The 18,513-nt window shown below is 41.4% G+C and overlaps 1 protein-coding gene across 4 annotated transcripts in view; it reads right to left on the bottom strand.

Annotated features, from left to right (window-relative positions):
- Positions 1 to 18,513, bottom strand: part of TRERF1 (transcriptional regulating factor 1) — a 99,511-nt gene that overhangs the window by 72,548 nt on the left and 8,450 nt on the right. Inside the window, exon 1 of one of the 4 annotated variants that reach the window (XM_052680884.1) lies at positions 9,979 to 10,153. The exons of the other annotated variants lie outside the window; for them this stretch is intronic. The gene's annotated coding sequence lies outside the window, so the exon portion shown is untranslated. Of the gene's footprint in view, positions 1 to 9,978; positions 10,154 to 18,513 lie in introns of those variants that run through there. 4 annotated transcript variants of the gene reach the window in all.

Raw genomic sequence — 18,513 nt, 5'->3', positions numbered from 1 at the left:
GCATTCCCATGCTTAAAGCACAAACTCATGCCACCACCTCCCCACCAGCAGGACAAAAAGGTACTCAGGTCCCCAGTAGGGAGAGCTGCTGCGAGCTGGGGTCCTGAGGCTGTTCTGTGGTATACTTTATTTTTGTTATGTGTAAATTAGCACTGGCTTGTAGAGCTAAAAAGAAACCTGTCATACACTGAACACAATTTCCTCATCTTCACTGATGCAGCTTACTCACTCCTCTTATTTCCTCTTCTCAGTTGCCATTTGCTTCATTCAGAAATACTTTTTATTCATAAGGCCACTGATCATTTTGGTTTTGGCATTACCAGAAGCACCTTAACAACATCATCTGACTGAAGGTACTTTTTTGTACAATGGAGTCTTTAGCTCTCACGACAGAAAATGTCTGAGGAATTGGAAAGGCACTGGCCAGCAGAGTATCACTGCCCTCCTATTCTCCCGCCAGCCCTGAATTTCCTCATGGCTCAACCTCTTTCTGGCTATTTTCAGACAGACTGCAACAATTGTACAAGAACAATGGGGAATTTTGTTTTATTCAAAGAGCAAATGCTTTGCAGCTTCCAATGTAAATATTTTAATTTATATATATATATATATATATATATATATATATTTAACTCTCTACTGCCCTATTAGTGCTGACATTCACCCAGATCTATGGGACCAGACTCAGCACTTGATACAGAAGTACTGCACTGAACAAGGCTTGTTGACTTCAGGAAAAGCACTTTCAGAAGCAAATCAAATTCAATGGGGAATTTGCTGAGGAGACCTGGGAGGAAAATTATGAAAGCAAAATGAGTCTGCTCAATTCCTGCAGCAGGCTAAGGGCTCATACTAACTCCCATCAAGATAGCAGACCTATTTTAATAGCCAACTTGTACAAAACCGCAATCTAAACTGTTTCCAAAGCAACATTATGCCCTGTGACCAGGCTACAAGGGGAAAAAAAAAAAGCGATGACTATCTCCTTGTCTCATTCATCAGTCTGGCAGTTCCAAACCACACCAACATTGCACACCCTCCACAGAAACGCTAACACCTTATCCTGAGTTTCCCAAATGAAGTGCTGTCAATCCTACCAATGGGAAGGGACCCGAGTCCTTTTCTGCTGTGTACTACTATTTTGGCACAACAGAAGGCAGCAGAGCAGACACCAGGCCATACCACAGTGCTGCTGTGGCCCAGCAGCTGGCCCACACACCTGCAGCTCTGTCATCCACTACACCATGTCCCTTCTCCACCTTGGACAAGACGACACACATTGGATGTGCTGCCATTGGCAGATGGCTGGCATTCAGAATTTTACCTTATTTAAAAATAAAGTGGGACACAGATGGTGCTGTTCCTGTTCTCTTTGAGCCCGACTGGAATGTGAACACAGGTGTGTCTGAACAGGGAAGCTCAGCCCCATGGTGTGTTTCTGCACAGACCCATTCAGACCCAACAGCCCCTTGAATGGCTGTGCTTCCCATCCTTTGCCTTTCTCTGAGTGGAATCACTGCTCCTCTTGTACAGACCTCTGCACATCTGATGCCTGCTAGCAACAATTCCCATGTCATCCCCAAGGAAAATCCTTACCATATCCAGCCAAAACCACTGCATTTGTGCAGGGTGCTTGTCAGGCTTCCTAAGTGCTGTGATGCTGCCCATGACCAGCCACACCAGCAGCCTCAATCCTGCAGACCACCCCATGCCAGGTCCATGCTAGGAAGTGTGGAGGGCAGCAGGTGGACTGCCACAGCCCATAAACCCTTGACGTGGACCTACTGCCCACCCAGCTGCAGGGCCTACAAAGTGAACAAGCAGCGAGATCTCCAGACTGCAGTCCATTGAGAACAAACCTTCCAGATGCCTAGATTAGCAAATGATAACTATTAACCACTCCCCATTAGGATGGGGAGGAGAAGGATTGCCTGGCGGTTAATTGAGAGAAATACTCTAATTTGGCGGCAGCAGCAGGACACCCTGGGGACCACAACGCTATTGCTGGTTCTTCAAGGGAAACAGAAGTGCTGAAGAGGCTGGTGCTGTTGTGGAAAGAAGCAGACAGCAGCAGATGTATCATCTGCAAAGCATACAACACCACGACACTTGCACTGGGAGGGTGCTGAAGGGCAAGGATGGAGGAATAGATGGACAGACAGATGGATCGACAGAAGCTCCCCCTCATGACAGGCCTCAAATGCATGAATGCTGGGAAAGCTCTCCTACCAACTGCCCCAGGCTTGCATCAGTCCTTCCATTCCCCACTTTTGACTTCTCCCAGAGTATTGCTATGCTCAACTTTTTCACATACCTATTGAACCAGGGGCATAAAACCAACACAGTCGTACGAACTTCTCTGCAGCCTTCACACTGGGGCAAGAAGAAATGCTCCCCAAAGAAGCAGCACATTCATAAAATCCCTATGCCTATGAGATGGAAAAGAACAAGATGAATGCTAATCCCTCCATGCCTCCAGCAGCAGTTTGCACTCTCCCACAGAGAGGAAGGCCGACCTGTCTGGAAAAACATAGACTAATGATGGATTGCAAACTCCCTTCTACACTGATTCCCGTACAGTAAGGAAAGTCAGCCACAGTACTGCTGGTGAAAGATCAGAGCGTTCTGAGGGGCTGCTTTTAGACAAACAGCAGAGCTAGACTGCTCAGGATTGAATTAGTAAATATACGTGCTATGTAAAATACTCTGCTCACACACTGCTTGCACCGTGCAACATTTCTTATGAGGGTTATTTTTATTGACAGAGTGCACTTTTGTCTAATTGTAGGAACAAAGCAGTCTACAAGATACAACAAGAACCACTCCATGTAAGATGTTGACAAACCTAGGACTCATCTGCAGCTCACCTAACTTCAAACATCCATTTCCTAAATGCAAGCAGGCTAGTGACAAACACAGCAAATACAGAGCTTGGAGCAGCTGCCACCACATTTCTTGAGCAGTTCTGTATCTAAAACATGTCTCTGAGCGTACAGTACTGTACGTGCACCAAACCGGAGCCAGGAGGAGAAGCCCTAGGCAGGAAATCAAAGTGCATCTTAGATTAGCACAGTGCTATGCTCAGATTTGGTTTTGATTTGCAAACCTTGCTGGCATTGGCTAAGTAGCTGATTAAAGTTGTGTTGGAAAAAAAAAAAAAAAAAAAAGAAGTCAGAGAGCTAAAATAAATCCCCCAGCATACATGAAGTTGCCCTGGTAGCAGCCAGTACCTGTAAGACTGATGCAATATGTACCTTTTTCATCATGCTTCACAGCTCCCTGATCGCACTTCTATATCTCTCCCTTAAGATGCAGGTAGTCAAATCCTGCACTGGAGGATGAAGCAGGGGGAGCACATAGAGAGTCCCACCACCACCTCTAAAGCACTCTGCTGCCTGCTGAAATGACTCACAACTAACCACAGTTCAGCACCAACTTGGCTCCAAACAAATATTCAACAACATCTGGGCAGGCTTCCAGCTCTCACCATTAATTCCAAAGCAAATGAACCCAGAGTGAGCCCACAGCCCAAAGGTGGCAGTCCTGGTGCTCAAATGCATACCCCAGTGATGGCAGCAGCCCTGGCTTTGATTCTAATGATACCTGCCTGGCAGAAGGCACTATGACAGGACTCGCTGCCTTGCCCTACCTCACATACATCACGGCAGCAGGGATGTACTGTAGCTGGTACCTCCATCAAGAGTGGGGTGGAAGCTTTTCTACAGCAGCCTAGAAGAGAAATCTGAGCCTTAAAGAGAGAACTCAGATGCAGACTGAGGAGAAAAATGCATTATTTAATATTAGTATTTATTAATATCTGGGCTTCAACTGTGGATAAACAGACAAGGATCTCTCTGCCTGTGCACATACTTAAGAGAACTGTTTACACATGAAGTTCAAAAGGATGTCCTCATTTTATAAATAATTTGATCCGATGACTACATCAGAAAAAAAAGTGCAGTTTAAGGCTCCAGAGAGAGGCATAACACCTGGTTACTGATGTCTAAACAGTGGGGGGCAAAGACTAAACAAAAGGGTCTCTAAAATTCAGCAAATAGTTTTCAGTACACACCAAACTGCGACTGTTCCAACTGCGGACTTCCAAAAGTTTGCTTACCAGCAAGTCATTCTAAACACTCAGTACTTCGAGGCCCCATAGAAGGCCAGCGCTTTCTCTGTAGCTTCCACCCAACCACACAAACTACCAGCCACGCTCTCCCCATTCTGTTCCACATGCACAATGTGCCAGGAAAGGTGCACACAGAACCATGAGGCATGGAGGCTGCAGTTGGCACAGGGAGAAGTTGTGCTCCTCTCTCCAGGAAGGGGGAGAAAAAGCTGCACCCATGCATTTTGTTTTCCTTTGTCACATGCTCACTAATGTGTGCATATATGGTTGGAGCTGCAAGCATATGCAATTTGCTTGAGATCAATCATTTTGCATGCCAAAGAAGTAGAGAAAACAAACACTGCACATAAGAAACTCATTACCCTATAAAAAAAACATATTTCCAGCAAGAATTTGCTCTCCATTTCAGTCAAATGAACAAATTTCATTAGCTTCCAGTTTTGTTTCTCAGTGCAGAAAGTATTTGTGATCAGCAACAACAGCACAAGTGGTCTCAAAAGACGTTCCATGAGGTATGTGCTAACCAAAATTTTGAGCAGACTTACAAAATATAGCACATAATACTCTCCTGCAATGTCCATTTTTACAGTCTGCTGCAAGCTGTAATGCCAGGTCATACTGAAAACACGCAGACTGTGTGTTAACTTACACAGTTCAAAGGGAGAGACAAGAAAGAAGGAAAATGACTTTCTGAAGTTCATTTTTAAAGCAGTATATATGCAATCTTAGTGCAGCTGTGCTTCACATACACAGCATCAGTAAGATACATCTGGCAATAAAGCAGAACTACAACTTTCAAGGAGACCTATGTTTTCGGTCCAGAGGAGCAGTGTGGACTGCAAGCCTTTAACTTGAAATCGGTGACCACATGTGGAAAGAAAGGCTCGCCAGGCTGCGATCCCTGATGATGACTTCATCCTGCATGGCTTCCTTGAAAAGCATCAACTGAGACATCTTGCCGAAAGCAGCTCCTGCAAAGCACAACTCAACCAAAGAGGATACAAGGGTGCCAAAAATAACAATAAAAGTTTTTTTCCCCTCAAATAATGAGGTATCCCATATAATTCAGCCCCATAAAACCAGATTCGTCAAGTTCTAAATTGGGTTATAGCAATATTTCATTACAGTATAAATCTTCTTTACACCCTAGTAAAGATGCCTAATTTAATATGCTATAATTTTTTTTTTTTTTTTAAATCTGGATCTCATCAAAAACTGCTTGAAATAGGCATCTCCTTTATAGACCATTTTTCATACATATCTAGCTTCTAAAATGTAACTAGTTCACATTCTTCACATGGAAAAATGTTTGCAATGTGTTTGTGTGTGGACTAAGAAAGGTTGTAATTATCTCTCGTGTTTCTTAGGTATGTCAATGCACATCCTACACAGGTTCCAGGATTACCCCACAACAGTCCGAGTACCGGGTTGTTATTTCTGAAGGCAGTAGAACCACTTGAAAAGAATTCATCAGTAAGTTAAAATTTCAGAAGGAGGAGAAAAAAAATTCCATCTAATCCAAGATCATAAAATGATCTTTTAGAGCATTTACTTTTAAATAGTAGTTTTGCAGCACTTTTGACTGAAACACATTACCACAAAGGATTCTAAATTAAAACTGTTTCATATATTGTTGTTTCAGTGGCTGACATGCAAATAAAAGCAAGTAAAATATGCTTAAATGGGCAGAGAGGAAAAAAACTCACCAGTACTTCTTGTTATTAAAACTTGTAACTCCATTCCTGCCTAGCTAATCAGGTCTTCAATACAAACAGAAACCATCTCAGTGCAGTTACTGTAACACATCTGCACAACCGGCAGCACCGTGAGAAGTTCAGAACACGACCACATCAGCATTACTGAACATAGGCGTCTTTCTTCAGCAAGTGGGTATGGTGAGAACTGCTATGAAAAGTTTAGACAAAGCCTGCACACAACTGATGTCATTTTGTTCTGCATCCGAGAAGCAGGCACAGTTTGTGTCTTTGCTTCCTGCTGTCTCTTTCCTTGTCTTTAAGGCAGCGCAGCACAATCAGCGTCACAGCACTTTGGTGCTGGGATCATCAGAACTTGGGACAAATGTTTTAAATCTCAGCAAGCTTCTTTAACGGTGATAACGGTGAACCTGCACCAGCCTTTATTAACACAGGAGGACTGCTCTTTTATTTACTGTATTTCTAGGAGCACGTATGTAATTTTGTTCTTTACCCTGAGGGGACAAGGAGCATCGATAGCGTGTTGAGAAGCTCATTCAGGGCCTGATCCCACAAAATCTCACCACAGCACCCCAGAAAGCACCTATATCAAGTGTGGGGCAACTGAGACACATCTGACCAGTCACTTCTCACACAGCCACATGCCCTGGAGCACAGCCTCAATAGGCTCAAGTTGAGATAGTGACTGGCACAGCCTTACCACAGCCTGCTGCCATTGCTTTCTAGGGCAGCTTTAAAAGAGGAGGAAGTAGTTTTATTTATACGTATTAAAAAAGGAAAAATGTTTTGTTTTGTTTTTTTAAACTTGACATATTTTATGCGGCGGTAGGGCTTTCACAACAATATTAATCTAGTTGCCAGACTCACTTTTCCAACAAATTAAATATCAAACAATTCCTAAAGAGTGAAGCCATTTTGAAGCTGTTCATTGCAAAACACTGCAAATACGTAAGAATAAATGAAGAAAGCCAGATTCCTGCCATCCCAGGGGCTTGCTGACCCTCATTCACCCAGCCTTCTGGGAGAGTGGTTTGGTTTTCTGCAGTCAGTGTTAGGATTAAGGCTGGTACCAAGGAGCATCTTAGCTCACTGTTCCCCCTTGCATTGCTAGGAAACAATTTGTCTGAAAGATCTGTATTTTGATCTTTTACAAGAACGCTGTTATTTCAGATTAATGCCCATCCACTTTAACCACAGCTTTTTAAGAATGAGGGTGGTGTTTCTGGCCAACGAGGAAGTGAGGCTCTACTGATAGCTGCTGGGCTGATGCCGACCCGCAGGAACTCTATCAAGTACACTAAAATCCTTCAGCATTTACAGCTCCATTAACAAATTCAAAAATCCATGAGGAAAAAAAAAAAAAAAAAAAAAAAAAAAAAAAGTATTCAGTTATCAAAACAGTATTAGCCTTAAAAACATACTTTTAGTAGATTTCCACTGCCTTTATAGTTGCTCCGATGAAGGTGGGACCGTTCTTGATTTTCGTCATTCTAAATGCACTTCCCCAGGCAACTCAGTCAATTCTAGGAACCTATTACAATTAACTTTACTTTTGTTATTCTACTTGGTGCTTTGTATTTCACAACATCTGCAGCCATACATAAACCAACTATGTGTTAGTATTCATTTAGTTTTAAACAAGTGGTATACAACAAAGTAAATGTAAATACCTGGGCCCTACATTACCAAATAACTAATACCTCAACCAAATATGTCTGTTTCATCAGTATTCTTCTTTAAAGCAGGCACATGTACACAAACACAAAACCCCAAACTTTCTCCCTATAACAGCAATTAGTTGCTGAGAAAAAATGGTATTCTTCTTTCCTGAAGCATTTTTATAGCTGGAAAAACAACACGTAAAGAATTAGCTCAAATCACGTGCTTACACACTGATTAAGTCAAAATATCTCTTTGAGAAAGTTTAACCAACAGCTATGTCTAACATGCACAGTCACTTAAGTGGTGCTGTCCTCAACATATTACTGACAAGCTTCTGCATAAATAGCAAAGGAAGGGCATGAGTGTTTATTACACAGGTGGATCATCTCACCAATGACACTCAGAGCTTTATAGATTTATAACTAGCAGTATACATTTTTAACTCTTACAGGCTTGGTTACTCTTCACACCTGGCTGAGCTTGCATCCCAATACACTTAATCTCGATTTTGAAATCAAGATCCACCAATTTAATTATTAAAACCCTGAACATTCAGTAATGCCCTCCCTTTCCTCAAATCTCACACACACACACACAAATAGAACAGTCTCCTGCATCTCTTCCCTGAAGTATGCTTTCTAGGTTTTCACTTATAGAACAAACTGGAGCCTGTACCAGCTGATCTGTGCAAACTCTGATGACTCTGTTTTCAAAATAAAAGACAGGAAATTAGTCATGGTAGAGTAGCATCACTAGGGGATAGCTTGAGTGGCCATCAGCAAGATGTGCATGGTAGGATGTGTGACAGAGAAAGATTGGTATCTACCACTTCCTCTTCGCAGATTAAAAAAGAAAAAGAAAAAAAGAATCCTTTCTTCCCTGCTCAGACTACCCCTAAGGATGGAGTGGGCCACTGCTGGCCTTGATGCATTACCTGCAGAAGCAGCAAAACCAGAGATTTGGTGGGGAAATTCCCCAAAACCAAACACACATGGAGTTGCATCAGGCTGGTAAGATAGTGACTTTATTACATGTCTCAGAGAGCACTGTCAAGTAAAGATCACAGACCTGGAAGGCATCAGACTTGCAGAAGGACAGTTCTTTCCAGCCAAGTGATACCCGTTTAAGTTGAGGTCAACAAAATGTCTGTGTCAAAATAAAAACAAAAACAGAACATCCTAAAAACACATAGCCTCCCTACATTAATCCCAAGAGTAGAACATCACCGTACCTCCATATCTGTTACAGCAAAACTTACAGGGTCTAAGGCTCAGTAGGAGCAGGGCTGTGCCCCATCTCAAGGATGCACTGGAACACAGGTGAAGCCACAGAGCCCTGGCCAGCAAGGCTCATCCAGTGGGCAGCCAACAAGCAGCAGCACTGCTCACAAGGAAATTTTAGAAGCTAAAGTAATCAGCAGCTCCCCCTTGGACAAACCTGAACAGCTTATTTTGGCTACCAGCCAGAGCTAAATCTGAGCCGTGCAGCTCCAATCCAACAGATTTCAGCAATTACAAGATGTACGTGCTGGCTGCTCGCAGTGCCAGCTCTGCGCACCTCGCAAGCCTGTTTTCCTCAAGGATGGCACCAGAAACAGTCAAAGCTCAACAAAAAATTGTTTTTTTCTGCTACTTGCAAAAGGCCAACACCACAGGCAAGGAGACGAGCATCCTGTTCTCCTCCACAGCCCATTCTGCTTGTCCTAGCACCATATCAAGCCTAGCCAACTCTCCAACACATGCATACACGGGATAGCACAGAAGTTGCTGAGATTCTCTAACAAACAAGCTCCACACCCTTCATGCCATATCCTGCCAGAGATGCAGGAAAGTAGAGGAGTCATCATCCCTGGAGGTGGTCGAGAAGCATTTGGATGTTGTACTGAGGGGAATGGTTTAGTGGGAAATCTTGATGATGAGTGAACAGTTGGACTAGATGCTCTTAGACATCTTTTCCAACCTTGGTGATTCTACGATTCTATGCTACAGAAGGACAGGACATAGCCCTGTCAGTTGAAAGAAGAGGAAGTGAGTGAAGAAACAGTTGTTACCAAGAAAGTGACACACTCCTAGAGCACTGCTACACCAGCAACACACCACTGAGACTTAGCAGCCAGCAGGCCTACTCCAGCCGAAGTGGTTTGTAAAAAATCTGCTTTTTCCACACTTCCATACCCCTCAGACAGCATGGAGAAAGATCAAAAAGGGCATCTATAAAACAAAGAGAAAATCACGCAGCAAAGAGGAGAAAAGTACATCTACAATGGCTGACTTGATTTTAAAGGCCTTTCCCAACCTAATGGATTCTATGAAATGGGAAACCATAATGAAATAGGAACCCATAGACTGAAGGAGCTTAGCTAGAGGAACAGTGAGGAAATAGCTTCTAAAGCAGCCGTAAGTGCTGCAAAATGGCTGTAGGACAAGAACAGACCTTTATTTTCATTCAAGGACACCAACTTTTGAAAATTACCTCAGGCAGTCACCACACCATTGCAACATCCCTCCCTAACAAACACCTTGCAAGGCTCTCAAGTACAATACTTTATCCTTCCTTATTTTTTCTCCTTTGTGGACCCTACAACAGTCTCCTAGCTTCTCTTCCTATCCTGTAGGTTTCTGCATAGTCCTGAACACACCAGTACCAAAGCATGACAAAGCCAGTCTGCTCCCTTCTCAGACATAGAGAAGCTGGGAGGAGGAGGGACTGAGCAAAAGAGCTTCCACCAATCTCAGCTGGCAGCAATCGCAATTTGGCCAAATCCAATTAACCCACCTGCAACCATGCTTTCTGGCAGACTGGTGACTCCAGACTAGAAGGGCTTTGCAGGTAACTCTATTTTCTTTACTAATGCTGTTTTCCTTTATCTTCATTAATGTTACTTGCTTATTTTATGAAAAATATGGAAGCTAATGATCAGTTATACTGAGAGCTGTATAACACAACTAAAGCTTTTCCTTTTTAGCCAGGGAAAAGACCTTCTGAAACAAATTTTAGTTGCTTTCTCTTTGAAAAATGGAGAAATAAGTTTATTTATTTATTTTTAAAGTTTTAATGTTTTCCCTGTAAAGTCTCCCCCTTCGAAACACAAGTATGAATTTTTCAGATTTCTAACATTATGGGACTTATATAGGCCACTTTATTTGAAGCTTCAAATAGTATTTAACAGTAAACGTGATATTAGTAGTCTTGTTTTTTTAAGCTTGCTGGGATTGTTACTTTACTTCAACTTTTTACAACCAGGTGAGAGGAAAATACACACAAGCAAAGATAGCAAGAAGTAAGGTACAGTAAGGCTATGATTTAATACAAAAAGTAAAAACTAACGGATGAATAGTGCAGGAATGATGGATTAGGTTATCTGGTTGTAGGTAGGGATACAACTATGTGACAGTACCCATATTTATACCACACACAAATGTTTGGTGAGTTGGAGTTTCTCTTGCCTCCTGTCACATTCATTTATGCAGCCTGACACAGTGCCATGCTGCCCCACATCTGCTTTGTCTTGTGAGGATAAGAAGTCTGCTTTTAGATCAGATTTGTGCAGTTCTTCTACCTTTCAACATACACTTCCTTATGGATCAGAAAATAAACCCCACAATATGCAGATTCTTTCTTGCCCAACTGATTTCACCTTTTTTTTTTTTTTTTTTTTTTCTTTTAACAGACATTTTCTGAACTAAATAAATGGTGCTTCCCTTGGAAATAAATCTCCTCGTTCCAGGGAAAAAAAGACAATGTACATAAAACCATTCAGTGCTATTTGTATTTAAAACTCAACAACTTCAAGACCAATCTTCTTTAGCTATTAAAGCAAGTCAGAAAGATACCGCAAGGAGGTTAAACTTACACTTCAAACCCACTCCTTTTGCTATTTGAGAGTTTTAATACAGATACTATCCCATAAACCTTTCAGTATCATATTTATGAGCAGAGGGATGCATTTATTTCTTTCCATGGAAAAGATGGAGTAGATGACCAACACATCACTAGTGAAAACTGGTATGCAATAAAATAACCCACAGCCACCTGAATTTATAAATTCTTCTAAGAAAGTAACATGTGCCAAGCCAAGCAATTCTGATGAATTACACTGGATGCCTATAGATTTCATAGAAACAATTTGCAAAGAGCTGCATCTGCACAAAGACATATGTGCATTCACGCTTCTGAAGGAAAATAAATTCTCACATCCAGGTATTTTCACTTGAGCGTAAACCTGTAAGATTATTAACTATAATAAAGCCCTAAAATGGATGCTAAAACCATGTTTCAGGGCAGCATCAGACCTTCCAAAAACATATATGAGCTGAGTATATAAAGGCAAGTTTCAACTAGAAAGCTTTAATGTGATTTGTGGTACTTTAAAAGCACACTTACAACAATTTTAATAGTTTAAAATATTGGAGCTTAGTCCCAAAGAGAAACAGCTAGCGTTAAACTGCCATTTTAATGGAATTTTTGCGCCCTCTCTCCACAGTCCACTTTATAAATAAACCTCTAGAATTTATATTGATTTTTTTTTTTTTTTTTTTTAACATGATAGATTGAGCCTCCCTGGCAGAAAGGGCTGAGGACCAGCCCATGAAAAATTACAGATTCACAATTTCTGAAAGGGACAACAATAACAAAACCCCCACAGGAAAACTACCACACTATAATGCATATATGTGCATGCTTACTGCTCTTCAGATCTGCAGTGTGTACGTACATATACATATCAAGTCCTATTTACTAAGCTTACTTCAGAAACAATTAAAAGAATATGATACGCAGTTACATCATGTGCTGTACATCCTTTTCAGTTACAAAGCACAAACTTGTTTCGGTGTGTGACCCAAGTAACGCTCTGAAGGGGCGTGGGTCACGCCACCAGGAGGAGGATATTCTGCAGTAGTAGTTCAAGTACAGGAGATGAAAAGGTAAAATCCTTCAAGAAAGTCTTGATGGTAAATAGAGGAACAGCAAGCCTATGTTAGTGCACTCAGCAGGTGTTGCAGCCTCCAGGGTCCTGTGCCAGACAGCTCATCAGGATACTGCCCTGCTGACCCAAATTCTGCAACTAGCTCTTCCTCTGTGAGCGTCACCAAGCGCGCTTGCGGTCATGCTGTGAGATCACAGCTCCTCCTGCATCCAAGCTAAGAAACATACTATGGCGGCAGATTGAAAAGTTACCACCTGTGTGTGTATGGTCAGGAATGGAATGGACTCATAACCCACTGGTGGTTTTCTGACACAGAGAGTGGCAACGTGGCTCACATGATCCATTATTCAGTTACCAACATTTTGCTATGGATAAGCAGAACAGCTGATGCCATGAGTTGGATTTCTTACATAAGGAGGAAGAACATGGAGAGCAAAAAGGACAACAAAAAGGAAATGCAACAGAAAGCCGGCAGCAAAACCTAACCTTAGTAAGTACAATCATACATATTTTGCAGTAGTTGATCTTTATTCCACTTGGGTTGTCTCTCCTTAGTGCAATTTATTTCTTTAAACCTGGATCTATTCACTGTACATACATGTGACTAGATTAAAAAGATTCCTTGCACACATGACAATACAACTTAGTTCAAATTTTTGCAGGATCTTGCAAACCCTTGCATGCTTTATTTTAGAAACAACAAAAAATGAAAAACGCAACATCTGCCATTTCCATATGTGCTCTATATTTTATTAGTTCTTTACCAGAAATAAAAACAACAACAACAGAACAAGACGACCACCACAAAAAGAATGCTAAGGGCATTATGTCTTCTCTGACAGCTTGAAATATGATAATTCTGAATTGCTGGGTTCTTGTAACACCTGGCTGTAAGCTCCCCAATAGAAAAGCAAAAGGAATGGTAGTTTAGAGAGCTTTTCACTGGGATGTGGAGATGGTATGAAAGTACCTGGGATACTGGGAGATTCTTATCGTGAAATGCCCCCAAATCATTTTCAGTGAACACAGTTGCAGTGTTCCAAGTCCAGAGAAGTCTCTCCCTATCTTCTCAGTAGTCGCTCTTCTTCAGAGAAGAATAAAGGTAAAAGAAAAGGCTATGGTGGTAGTAATATACATGCACACACAATACAACAGCAACCAGTGGTACTACAAACAGCTCAGGATGCTCAGCACTATGTACAGGGAAAGGTGGGGTCAGAAAATGGGAAACAATCAACCTACAGATCTCTTTTTAAGTCTCCCACCAGCCTGTACCACCAAGCAGCTGTGCAGTGCACGCCCAGCATAGTTCCTGTGGGCTGTGCAGACATAAGAGAGATGGTGCTTCTTCCCAGATTCAACCAAGCCAGATACACAGACCCTAAACCAGGATTAGTGATTTCTCCTTAGAAGCCACATCTCTGAACATCTCTGACATTGAACAGTGAAGCCAAAGAACCAGCACTGCTAACAGCCACGCTGCTGCATTGTGAGGACACACACAAGCTTCAGAGGCCAGAATTTTCGCTCAACCTCTTTGCTACCACTGAAGTAATGCAATTCTTTTTCCCTGTTAAAAGTCTAATTTTAAAATACCACCCTGCTTCAGCTCACAGACACCTGCTACTGACAATTATCAGACAACATACGCAAGAGAAAAGAACAGCATATGGCCATACAGCTAACCATGTTGATGAAGAGCTCCTCTCAAGCACTAGCAGGGACACATGATTTCGCTAGGTTTTCCTGAGAGGCCACCAGCACAATGTGTGAGCACTTGCTGCTCCAACACACACACAGCAATGCCAACACACGACCCACATTTCTTCCCAGTGCCGTGTCTGGGCACAGCCCTTTGAACGCGTGCATACTTCTGCTCTCTGTGAGCATCCCCTGCACTGCCTCCTCCAGTCCCTTGCAGAGGACTATTACAGAAGAGCTGAGCCAGGAAAGCATCAAAAAGTACAAGGTGTACTAATGGGAGTCTATAAGTATTGCATGCTGAGAGTCTGATCCAAAACTGTTGATGGAAGTTGTTGCTGAACATGGCCTGAAGGCCTCCTCACCCTCCTCCCACAACCAAAGAAACACAGGAAAAGAATACAAATCTCCATGTCCACTGCAGTAATGGATGGTTTTGTTATGACATTTTCTTTTTCTCTTTTTTTTTTTTTTTTTTTAAAAAAAAAAAAAAAACAAAAAAAAACAGTAATTGGAATCAGTCCTTTCCTCAATCTTAGATCTCTCCAAATAGTCAGCACAAATAAAATCATGTTGCATACACAATGTTGTGCCTGGAAATTTAGAATCACAAGAATCTGGATGATCATTATCACTTCGCTTTGTGTCTGTGTGTATGTGGTGCCACCATCACCATCATCATCATACACTGTGCTGCATGTGATCACCTGAATTTAACAACACATTTCTCTCCTTTCTCTTCTGAATGTATTTATTTTTCTTCTGAGAAGCGTCTTACTTAAAAATCGCCTTACAATTAACAAAGGCAGCAATCAACTTTCCAGAATGCCAGCTTAGATTTGATTCCTGTTTGCCACATTCCAGCCTCTCCAACTACCACAGGAAGACCCCCTCCCCTCTGTTTCACACCACAACAGTTGCCTGGACCCCAGCAAGGCTATGCTAGTTCTGCTGCATGTATCATTGCCATAAAGCTTTCCTAAGCCAAGCTCAGCTTTGCACAAGGGACACACAGGTAACACTTAATTGCTACAGTCCGAAAACCTCACCCACCTTGCACAGGCTCCTTCCTGAAGGGCCTGCCTGCTCTCCTGGAGTGAGCATCTCCAAGAAGCCAGCTTGCTATCCCTCATATACTTAATGCCATGACAGCAATCTCAAAAACTGTACACTGCTAGAGAGTCACCACACCAGTCAGGCACACAGAAATGAAGTAAACTGTACTCCCATTGATTTCAAAAGGCTTTAGACCAGATCTTTATTTCTCATATTTCATTGTACAAAAATGCAGTTATGGCTCTTGAATTGAGATGAAGTTAACAGCGTGCCACAGGCTGCACGGAAGGACTCACAGCATCAAGCTAGCACTCAGTTAACAATCCAAGGGAGGAGAAAAAAGCCTGAATGCTGTAGCATGGCTGACATAAGCTGTGATGTCATTTCCCTATAAAGACCGGCAAAATAAAAAATAAGATCTTTTTTCAGATCCAAGCTACAGAGATATGTAAATCATCCGGCCTCCATTTCAAACAAACGGTGCGAGATAACCCACAACTTAATAACTCTTCCAGCTTTCATTCCTGCTCTTCAGAGGGCTTCCAAACCACTGCAGGATCAGATCCTCTGGAGAGCAGAAGCCAAGCCACTTGCACAGGCACGCAGCTTCACTGCAGTCCCACCCGGCAGTGCCAGCGCCGTCTGGTTCTCACTCCTCAACACCATGTTTGATTGGTTTTTTTTGGTTTGTTTTTTGGTTTTTTTTTTTCTTTTGGGAGGAAGTAATTTTAAGCAAACTATAAAAAAAATATATCTTACTGTAACAACTATAAAGCAATTTCGGTACAATCACAGCTGAAATTAACATTTCTCTAAGGACAGATTAAACAAACCAACCAAAACTGGTTGGGATTAGAGAGAAAGAGCATCTAAGAACTACAAAAAATACCCAGATAAATTAAGAAAAAATAAATTTCCACCAAACAGACTAGAAGCCACCCACAGAGCTACTGCACTTGAGTAATCCAGAAGAGACTGCGCAAGAATTTCACCTTTTTTAATGCAGTTTTATTTTTATTTTACCTACCTTTTTAAAACAGTAAAATCACTTTCTCCACCTTCCCCCCCAAAAGGTAACTCTTTGAATACAAACTTTGCCTTAAGTGTTTTGCATACCTATTATGCCAGTAAATAATTTCAGAACTTGAGAACATTCATGAGAAAATTCAACCTGGAGGGTAATTTTCCTGAAGTTTCTACTTGGCAAATGAAAACAGTGTTGGTTTTTTTTACAGATGAATATCCTTCCCTGTAATTGTTTTTCTGTTACCATCATGTAAATTGGTATTTCACACAAATGTGGCTTGAAAACTACCTAATGAAAAGAAAAAAGAAAAATCCAAAAAAATCAAACCAACCTGCACAGGACAGGGCAGAACAGTACTAATAACATGTAGGCACAGGCTTCTAAATTTACAAGAAAAAAAAAAAAAAAAAGCGTTGTTGCATAATTTATTTGCTTTCCTACTACTTTCACAGATTAAGAAAGATAGCAACACTATGAGATAAGTAAAAGATCTCTTTTGCCTTTAGCTCAGTAATTTACAAGACTTTAGGTTTTGTCTTTTGTTCTTGTTGTTGTTCGATGGGAAAATACTGTAGAAATAACATTTACCTGAATTCCCAGCCTACAAAGCTCGCTTACAGCAGCTTGATACAGCTGCTCATCCACCAAGCGCCATAAAGAAAGACTTACAGTAAATGGTGACTAATCTCTACTGCACATACTGTATGTGTATCTCTGAGTCAGCTTGAAAGTCTGTTCATTCACTCGAATGCCGCTTCTTCCATCCCCTTCTCTCTGATCTGCAGACAGACCTGACATCTGGCTCCACTTCATTCTAGGAGACATTCTTATTGCCTTAATAGGCAATAGGTGCAGGTACAAAATGTCCTGATATACAAGAAGACTGACCTAAATAAAAGGTACGTGCCCACATGACTGCAGAAAAGCCAACCAGCCAAACAAAAAAGATGCCGTGTTTGCCATGAGCACAAAACCCTGAGCCCCATAAGGAAGGAGGTACCAAAAGAAATCCCCAGTTCCCACTTTTGGCTAACAGTTTGGCAGCCTCGTTGTGCAGAGCACGTGAGAAAGAACAAGTTTAAGTGATCCAGTCTGCTGGTAGCAAAAGCAGCAGCCAAACAACACAGGCACTTACTACAGACAGCTAGAATGACCACGTATGACTTTGCTGGATGGAAGCTACAATAAGATGCTCCGTTCATTTGTTCTCTTTTTTCATTTCTCGCAATTTACATAATTAGTGGTACGGATTTTCCAGAAATAACCTGAAAGTAAAAGTTCCACCTAAAAAAACTGTGCTAAGTACAGCTGGGGCTTAAATTTAAGGATTTTTTTCACATCGTTGAAGCACATCATCTGCTTTGTAATTACAACTGTTCAACTAGAAAAATGTACTTATTATAGCATAATATAACTACAGGTAAGAGCTGGCTTAATACACTGACCTAATCTTGCACCTTCACTCAAACAGTCACACAAGTAGTTAAACTGACTATGGCACGAATAGACATTGCTACAGACAACTAAAAATTGAAAACTGTGGCCCAATACAAAGCATACTTGGATTCCAACAGAAGCTTCTCCATCACCCAGCTTTACACAGCAATCTACATGACACCTCCACAAAGTCAGCACTGCAGCCTTATGAGTTTTGGACAAGCGCCTACTGGCTGAGAGCTGGTCTTTAAAACCAGATGAGCCTATGTTATTTTAATGAACCTCTACTTTAACTAACGATCAGTTAGTTAGCCTACGGATCATATGCTAACAGACTTGAAGCAAGAAAGTATCATTCTCTTCATAAATTATTGTAATTCTGTGGTACTAGGCTATCATTTATAACTGCACACTCAATATTCAGATTAAAATTTCTTCTGAAAATTGGAAATCTTGGAAATAACAGTCTGCTAGCACTTTATTTTATCACCCCTGCTCCTATCTGGCAGAATCTCACTGTGCAGGCAGCCACAGTTAGCTTACCATACATGCCTTTCATTAACAAAACAGCACTTAACCCAGTGTCTTTTTTCTCTGCACCTCCCTTCTCAGGTGCATTATTTCTTTAAATCTAAAGCCATTTTTAACTTCAAAGACTAATTTTTACTATGAGCAAAATGAAGGGTAAAATTCATCCTCTGCAACGCATTTTTGGTTTTCGAGCGTACAAATGGAGAAGCCTTTTTTCATTTTACCTGCAAGGCATATTCTCTTATTCATGCTTTTTCATTATAATAGTAGCAACTTTAGAAAAGTATTAAAGTTCATTATAATCCAACTCTTTCAAAACTTCAGAGTC

This window comes from Tympanuchus pallidicinctus, unplaced genomic scaffold (assembly GCF_026119805.1).
Source record: "Tympanuchus pallidicinctus isolate F22 unplaced genomic scaffold, pur_lepc_1.0 scaffold1, whole genome shotgun sequence".
Lineage (NCBI taxonomy): Eukaryota > Metazoa > Chordata > Aves > Galliformes > Phasianidae > Tympanuchus > Tympanuchus pallidicinctus.
This window is presented reverse-complemented; position numbering and strand designations above follow the sequence as displayed.